The 8,502-nt window shown below is 38.5% G+C and overlaps 1 long non-coding RNA gene across 1 annotated transcript; it reads left to right on the top strand.

Annotated features, from left to right (window-relative positions):
- The first annotated feature begins 668 nt into the window (after positions 1 to 668).
- On the top strand, positions 669 to 8,154 carry LOC135116154 (uncharacterized). Its single transcript, XR_010276191.1, has 2 exons — positions 669 to 805; positions 5,980 to 8,154. It is a non-coding gene; the product is annotated as an uncharacterized LOC135116154 (long non-coding RNA).
- Positions 8,155 to 8,502: the final 348 nt, after the last annotated feature.

Genomic DNA, 8,502 nt, shown 5'->3' with positions numbered 1-8,502 from the left:
TGAGTGATGATTATCGAGAAATAAAATCATCGTCTCCGATACCAAGCTACGCCCACCGACACATAGTCGCCACAGAGGCTAGAGACAGTGTACATACAAATACATGACAACACAGTGGTGCCAAACATACAGTGGTGGCACTACAGTGGTGTTCAGCTTATTGGGATTCTGAAGCCTAAACAACCTCCGAAGAGTAAGAAGAGTTTACAAACATTAGAAACAAACAGCAGCAACGGAAACAACAGCAATAACGCTTCCCCAGCCAACACAGTGAGTCAAGGTCAACCCCACAAGTGTGCACAAGTTCCGCACCGCGCAGCACCGCGCCACACCTCATCACACTCCCGAGCCACTACTCACACGATCAAACTCAAGAGTAACTCTCAATTAATACCACCAAACAACGAGACCAATATCTAAATACTAAGAAGAGACTTAGAAGAGGAAACCGCAGCCAGAGACGAGAGCAGGATCAGCGCCGCCCCAGCAGTCGCCGCACACAGCCATCAGCCACAGCACACCGCCACCAGCAGCCGCCGCACACAGCCATCAGCCACAGCACGCCGCCACCAGCAGCCGCCGCTCAAGAAGACATTGCTACTCACTTGTCTATACTTTGGTAACAGTATTCAACCTGTCATTCATTAATGTAATTATATTCATGTAATATTTTATCTAATACCCAGTGCACCAACAGTTTGTGTATGCCTGAGGAATGACTGAGCACGAAGAAACATTGAGTATAACTGCCTTATTGTAGAGCGTCTCCCAACATTATCACACGCACTAATCATCATAGGACAAGGTATGTAAATTGTACACATGTATGCCACTACCTAGTCAAGTTTCAAGTCGAACTAGTCCTATCTTTACTCGCAGTTTACGAGCTTTACGTGAAAGTAGAAACTCCACCATGACAAACGCTAACGTAGTAAAACATTCAATCATCACCACTGTTGCTGATATCCCCAAATTCAGTGGAGAACCTGATACTATTGATTTAAATCAGTATGTCAAAAGAATAGAAACTTTGATCAAAAACAAAGGTATTGTTGAGGATAACTTAAAAATAGAATGTTTTAAAGAACACATTGACGCTGTTAAGGGCACAGCTCGTCACGTCATAGTATATTCACATTTAGACAACATCAAAACATTTGATGAGTACATCAAAGCTTTTAAAAAGCACTTCACAACAAAAAGCGATAGAGATCCAATACGCGCCATGGTCAAGTTTCTGAAAATAGCTCCTGAACAAAATGAGACACAAACAGCATTCATTTCAAGGTTGGATACACAAGCAAGAGACATCGAAGCAATCTTTGAAAACTCAGATTGGTCTGTGAAAAATGAACCCAAACAAATTTCCTTGAAAAACATGGCTCTCGTTATGATGCTAGCACAAATTGTCAAATCAAACAAGGGTGTAGTACAGGAAAGACTCTATAAAGACATCAAACCAAACATACAGTTAGGTGAGGTAGATTGCCTACTCAAAGGCTATGCAGAAATAGATCCTACTTGCAGTACATATGTGTTAGCTGCTAGCTCAGACTCATGCACACCAACCACACAAAGGCAAGGACGATCACAATCTAGAACCAAAATGTCAACACCCTATAATGGTAGGAGTCCTTCTAGACAAAGACAAACAATTGAATGTTACAATTGCCACAAATTTGGACACTCTGCAAGGGACTGCTACGCTAATATCACCTGTTCCAACTGTCAGTATAAAGGTCACAAAGAATCAGTATGTAGAAATCCTCCTTGGTGTTCTTATCATCACAGAATTGGGCACAGGACAGCAGACTGTCGTGCTAGAAGTCAGGATTTTCGCAATGGCCAAAAAGAGAAAAACAGTACAACTTAGTCACTTCATCAGTAGCCAACAGAAGGTCAACTCGCCACATTTCATATCAAAACCAGGAAATAAAAGAATCCAGAGCACAGCCATGGTACTCCAACTTAGATAAAAGCCAGGAAGTAAAGGAAGTTATCTATATAAATGACAACTCCGGAGTTCCGCTCATAGCCGGACGAGTGTTTGATGAACCCAGTCACATGTTTCTAGACACAGGAGCACGTAAAAACTTAATCAGTCTAGATTTTCTAAGAAAAGCGAAACCTGGTTTGGTCATTATTGAGCCAACCACATTCAACATTCATGGAGTTACCGAAAACAAACTCACACCTTTAGGAGAAACACAGATAACTGTAACTTTTGGGAACTATTACATGTTTGAATTAACAGCTGTTGTGGTAGAACAGCAAGCGTTCCCAGGAAACTTACTCATTGGATATGACACAATGCGAGATGAAGACATAACTATCTTCCCTGCGAAGGAAGGAGTTAAAATATCTTACAAGTTTCTACCATTCGTTAACACCCGCAGCCAAGATGTCGTGGCACCAGTTAGTCAACAACCTAAGACAGAAGTAAACACAGTTCCCTCAGATAATAACGTGGCAGAGCGGTACTTAAACAATTCATCACCAGTACTTGACGAGAATTGCATTCCTACGGAACGTCATGAAAAGACAAATTCCCCACTGATAACCCAAAAGAACAAACAACATGCACCAACCGAAGCCTTGAAAATTGTTTCAGGTTCTGTAACAGAGTGCACGCTGTTGCAGGCTCAGTCTATTTGCAAGGTAAAGGTTAGTCTAAAAGGAATAAGTGACCATGTGACAGCGATTGCCTTAAGCGAGTCGTCACGTATTCGTGGAATAAATTTAGAAAGTGGTCTTTACCATACAAACAGGGGTAAATATGAAGTATTTGTCATCAACACGCTTCACACAGACGTAAATATTAAGAAAGGAACAGAGTTAGGACGTTTCCAAGTCAGTAAAGCTATAGAAATAATCAATAATCAAGACCTTAGCTCTGATAAAGATGAACAAATAGCACAAGTGTTTTCGCTACAAGAATCCTCACAGAGTGAGAAAGAGATAAAGAAACACCTCTCTCCCACTAGTCGTCCAGATCTTGAGAAAGAACTAGTACACTTACTACACCTGCATAAAGCAGCAGTTGCTTTGCCAGGAGAAGCCTTGGGTAAAACAACTCTATTGCAGCACAAAATCAAACTCCAGCCAGGAACACAGCCTATTTACGTTCCCGCATATAGACTACCGCATTCTAAACTTGCCACTGTTGATAAATTGATTGAAGATATGTTGTCACAAGATGTCATAGAACCTAGTGACAGTGAGTGGAATTTTCCACTAATACTTGTGCCCAAACCTGACGGTACCATGAGACCAGTGATTGATTACAGGGAACTCAACAAGAAAACAATTCCAGACAGACTTCCGCTTCCAGTCATTTCTGATGTTCTTCGAAGTCTAGGCACTTCAAATAAGTTATTTAGCACAATTGACATAAAATCTGCATTTTGGCAAATAGAGCTCGATGAAGCTTCACGTCCATTGACAGCATTTTCTACACCAACAGGACATTATCAATTTCGTAGAATGCCATTCGGATTATCGAACAGCCCACTTACTTACATGAGATTAATGAACAATGTCCTACAAGGTTTGATTGGGAAGACTGCTAGTGTTTTCCTTGATGACATTTTAATAGTTTCACAAACAGAAGAAGAACACTTCCACAAACTAAACCAAGTCTTCACCAGACTCGTATCAGCAGGATTAAAGATCAAGTTGGAAAAATGTCGCTTTCTACAAGAGAAAGTAACTTACTTAGGTCATCAAATAGACAGTCAAGGTCTGAGGACAGTACAATCAAAGGTAGACGTCGTAAAACAATTTCCTCAACCAACCTCAGTTGAAAAAGTAAGAAGTTTCTTAGGACTAACAGGATATTATAGAAAATTTATCAAGAATTACGCTGACATACCACAACCATTGAGTTCACTCCTGAAAAAGAATACTACATTCTCTTGGGGTCCTTCCCAAACCAAAGCATTTGAAACACTGAAAAACAAGCTCACAAGTTCGCCAGTATTGATTTTCCCAGATTACACAAAACAATTCATCTTGTGTACAGATGCCTCTGACAGGGTTAGGAGGAATACTAATGCAGGAAAGAAATGGTAATCCACACCCAATTGCATATGCTTCCAGACTTTGCACAGCTGCAGAAAAGAATTATAGCATCACAGAACGCGAGACTTTAGCAGTGATATATTGTCTAGAACACTTCAGAGATATCATATTGGGTTACAAGATTAGAGTGTGGACAGACCACACCGCAATTCAGAATCTGTTTAAACACAAAAATTTAAGAGGACGCTTAGCACGTTGGTTTGTGACACTGCAGAATTATGAAATAAACTTTGAATACATACCAGGAAAGAAAAATACAGCAGCCGATACTCTATCACGAAACATAGTCTCACACGGAGAAGTAAATAGTGTAGTATGCAGTATCCAAGAACTAACCACATTAGACAATGAACTTGTATACTCAGAACAAAGAAAAGATGACACTTTGAAGCAAATAATAGAGCACCTTGAAGGTAATACAGACAGAGAAGCACAGACACTACCAAAGAAATATAAACTATCGGAATTCCAATTACATAATGGATTGCTATACCGCAATACCGAAATAAAATGCAAAGGAGTATCACGTGGAAAAGTGAAACAGTTAGTTATACCCAAAGAGTTGGTACCAAATGTCTTGCACTTCATTCATGATTGTGCAACTAGTTCTCACCCAGGAAAAGAAAAGGCTTATAGACAAGCACAACTTAAATACTATTGGACAGACATGAGAAAACAAATCTACAATCATATAGATAATTGTAACGTTTGCGCAGAAACAAAAGGACACACACGCACACCAGCACCAATGTTGAATTACCCAATCCCTGAGAAACCGTGGGATAGAATTCACCTTGATACCTTGGAGTTGCCTCTATCTGAAAATGGATTTAAATATTTACTAGTAATCATCGATTACTTCTCCAGATTTTGCATTTTACAGCCACTACAGAACAAGAAAGCAGAGACAATCGCTACAACTATATTTGAAAAAGTAATATGTCCATACACAACCCCAAAAACTATTATCACTGACAATGGTCCTGAATTTAATAACGCTATTCTAGCAGAAATATGTCGCATTTTCAACATAAAGAAAATAAATGTACACGCCTACAAACCGGAAAGTAACGGAGTTGTGGAAAGACTTAATAGAAAAGTCATCACTTGTCTACGTACATTGATAAATCCACACAGCATTACATGGGACACATGGATCCCGCACGTCACATGTGCTTTGAACACACAAATCAATTCAGCCACAGGTGAAACGCCACATTATATTCTTTTTGGAGAGGATAAGAATTTACCGTACTCACTTCTAGAGTCAGAACCGCTTCATGTCTATAACTATGATGATTTCATACTAACTAGAATCAATAAATTCAAGGAAATATACCAACGTATCAGAAATCACATGAATCAATACTCACAAGACTTAACAAAACAACAACATAAAAGGGCACGAGAAATAAAAATACAGCCAGGAAATATAGTCATGGTCAAACTACACACGCCAATAGGACATAGCAACAAACTTTCGCCCAAGTTCAAGGGTCCGTATAAAGTCATTGCACCAGATAGTGGAAATAAATTCACAATACGAAATTTGGAAACTGGTGATATCAGTGTACGCCATGCAGATGAACTCAAACAGACAAACATGAATGAATTTGGTGAATATGCAGTCATAGATAGTGATGAAACAAATAGCATAGAAACAGACAAGACAGAAACAGACACAAACAATGTAGAAACAGGAACAGATAGTGCACAGACAGAAACAAGTCACCACGCAGCAGACGACGAAAGCCATGATTACAGGAAGAAATTAAGAAGTCATAGAAAACAAGTTTTGCCATTAATTTGCACCAATGAACTCCCATTAGAATCTGAATTTTATGAGTATGTTGAAGAAATATTAAATGAGTTGAACATAGATTGTTGTTCTTTTTACAGGTAAAGATGAAACAAGTGGCATGCATGTTCTCAGCTATAGTAGTTCTAGCAACAGCCTGGGACCCTGTGAGGCCCGGAGCTTTAGTAAGGAAAATCGGCGACATGATCATTGTGAACCACTCAGTAAGAGTACTATTGAAATTTGACAATATAAATGTTGTAAGAGAAAATGTCAGACATATCAATAATGGGTTACAGATGGTAAAAGACAAATTGATAATCAGTGAGATATCCAATGTGAGATTAGAGAAGAAATTAGATGCTATACAGACGAAGGTCACCAAAATAGAAAATAACTTCCTACATAGCAAAAGCAAAAGAGGAGTAGGTATCGCAATAGCGATCGGATCGTTAGTAGGTCTTGGAGTAACAAATATTGGTTTGTATGCAGAACTTCGCTCAAATGTAAATAATCTACAAAACTCAGTGTCTAGAATCGATGTCTTACAAGAAGAAACAGAAGATATACAACTTACCATAGATGAGATGATTAATAGCATAGAAACCTTAAGCACAGAGAACTCTAAATTGAAGGAATCCCTGGAAATTTTCATGGTCTTGGATCAGTTGCACATTAAGATAAATGAACTAAATGCTGAAATGGAACAGTTAATTCAAGACTTAGTTATGGCTAATGCTGGACATGTTACATACACATTATTTTCAATATCACAACTTCTAAACATAACTCAACAAGCAAAATATGAGTGGAATTTTCAACCTTTCTTTGATTCAAATAATATTGCTCTATATTATCCCATTCTTAATTCATTCATAAATGATACTGGAGTACTCATTGACATACCATTTTCATCAGAATTGAAATATCACATGTATAATCTGATTCCTTTCCCAATGAAATTTAATAGTTCCATTATAACAGTTGATACTGATATAACATCTCCAACAAATTACATCCTATCCATAAATGGTTTGAAAGAAAGTGTTATAGTAAATGATGATCTATTGCACTGTAAGAAAACTAACGTAGACCTGTACATTTGCTCAGCTACTTATTTTACTTTCAATGAAGCATTGAGTCACTCATGTGCCGCATCCTTGGTGAAAAATATATCCATTGTACGTAATTGTCATTTTAAGGAAGAAACTCCCATAACACGTCATGAAACTATCCAGGAATCTCACTACTTATATTTTCCAAACAAGACAACTGTATCAGTCATATGCCCAGGATTTCAACCTCAGATAGCATCAATAGAAGGCTTATATCGTGTACCAGATCAATGTGAACTTCATAGCCCCACACTCACAACAGTAGCAAATAGGAAAAAGACTATTGTACTTAATAGAGAAAATGTTTTACAGGACATTACTATGAAATTCCCAGACAGAGCTCCTCCTTTGAAAATCAGAAAGATTAACAAGAAAAGACTTGTAAAGCAAGTGTCAAAAACACACACAGGTACTATGTGGTATATAATATATGTACTTCCATTTGTCTTGATAGTCACATTGAGCACAATATCAATGATACTTATGTACAAGAAACTCAAGAATTCATCCATCGAAATGAAACACATTTCCGAGCCGTAACCCTGTAATAGGTATGTAAAGAACAGCAAGCATGAAATACTGTAAATAGAATTTATTGCATAACAATTTTGTCGGGACGACAAACGGTAGCTGCCGAGCCCTGTAATAGGCACTACTTTGCATGAAGAAAAGAATAGATATAAGAGTAGAATTAGAAGGAAATTAGAGACGCGTTAGAGAATCTAACGCTAGTATTAGAAGAATTGTGCAAGAGGTGAACAGGACGTTGAATTGATAACAGCCAAGCTTAACTATAAACAGCCGGTTTGTTTTATGCCCATTCAGCTTGTTAAAGGCTTACCTCCCATTGGGTGGAGATTAAAACGTCATTCATTTTGCTTGATATTATTGGCTATGGAAATCTATGACGTATGCCTCGACACCTCTCGGACAATCCTCAAGTCACTTTTAGCAGCAGTAGCAGCCAGTCACCAAGATAGTACAGACGCACAACCCGTGTCGCTCTGACTTGAGTTACTCAAAGACTTAGACTCTGATCAAGACGCAAGAGTCTTAATAACTTTGCTTATAATCTTAGTCGTGTGATTGAGTAGTTAAGAAGTGCACTGTTGTTGAGCTGTAAAGACAATTTATATTTTCTAAATAAACTGCAACACGCCAGACTAACTTTGATAACCCACTTGCACAAGGAAGTTGTGAGTGATGATTATCGAGAAATAAAATCATCGTCTCCGATACCAAGCTACGCCCACCGACACATAGTCGCCACAGAGGCTAGAGACAGTGTACATACAAATACATGACAACACAGTGGTGCCAAACATACAGTGGTGGCACTACAAACACATTACCAGACCAACATTTTCACCGCCGCCCTACAAATAAGAGCTGCCCTAAATTGTACCTCCTTGCTCTTCCGTTATAGTTAAACTGGCCTCTTTAACATTACTATATTAAACAAAATTTAAATTTGTGCATATAAACAATGTTAGCATAACATCAACTTTC

This window comes from Scylla paramamosain, chromosome 30 (assembly GCF_035594125.1).
Source record: "Scylla paramamosain isolate STU-SP2022 chromosome 30, ASM3559412v1, whole genome shotgun sequence".
Taxonomy (NCBI): Eukaryota; Metazoa; Arthropoda; class Malacostraca; order Decapoda; family Portunidae; genus Scylla; species Scylla paramamosain.
This window is presented reverse-complemented; position numbering and strand designations above follow the sequence as displayed.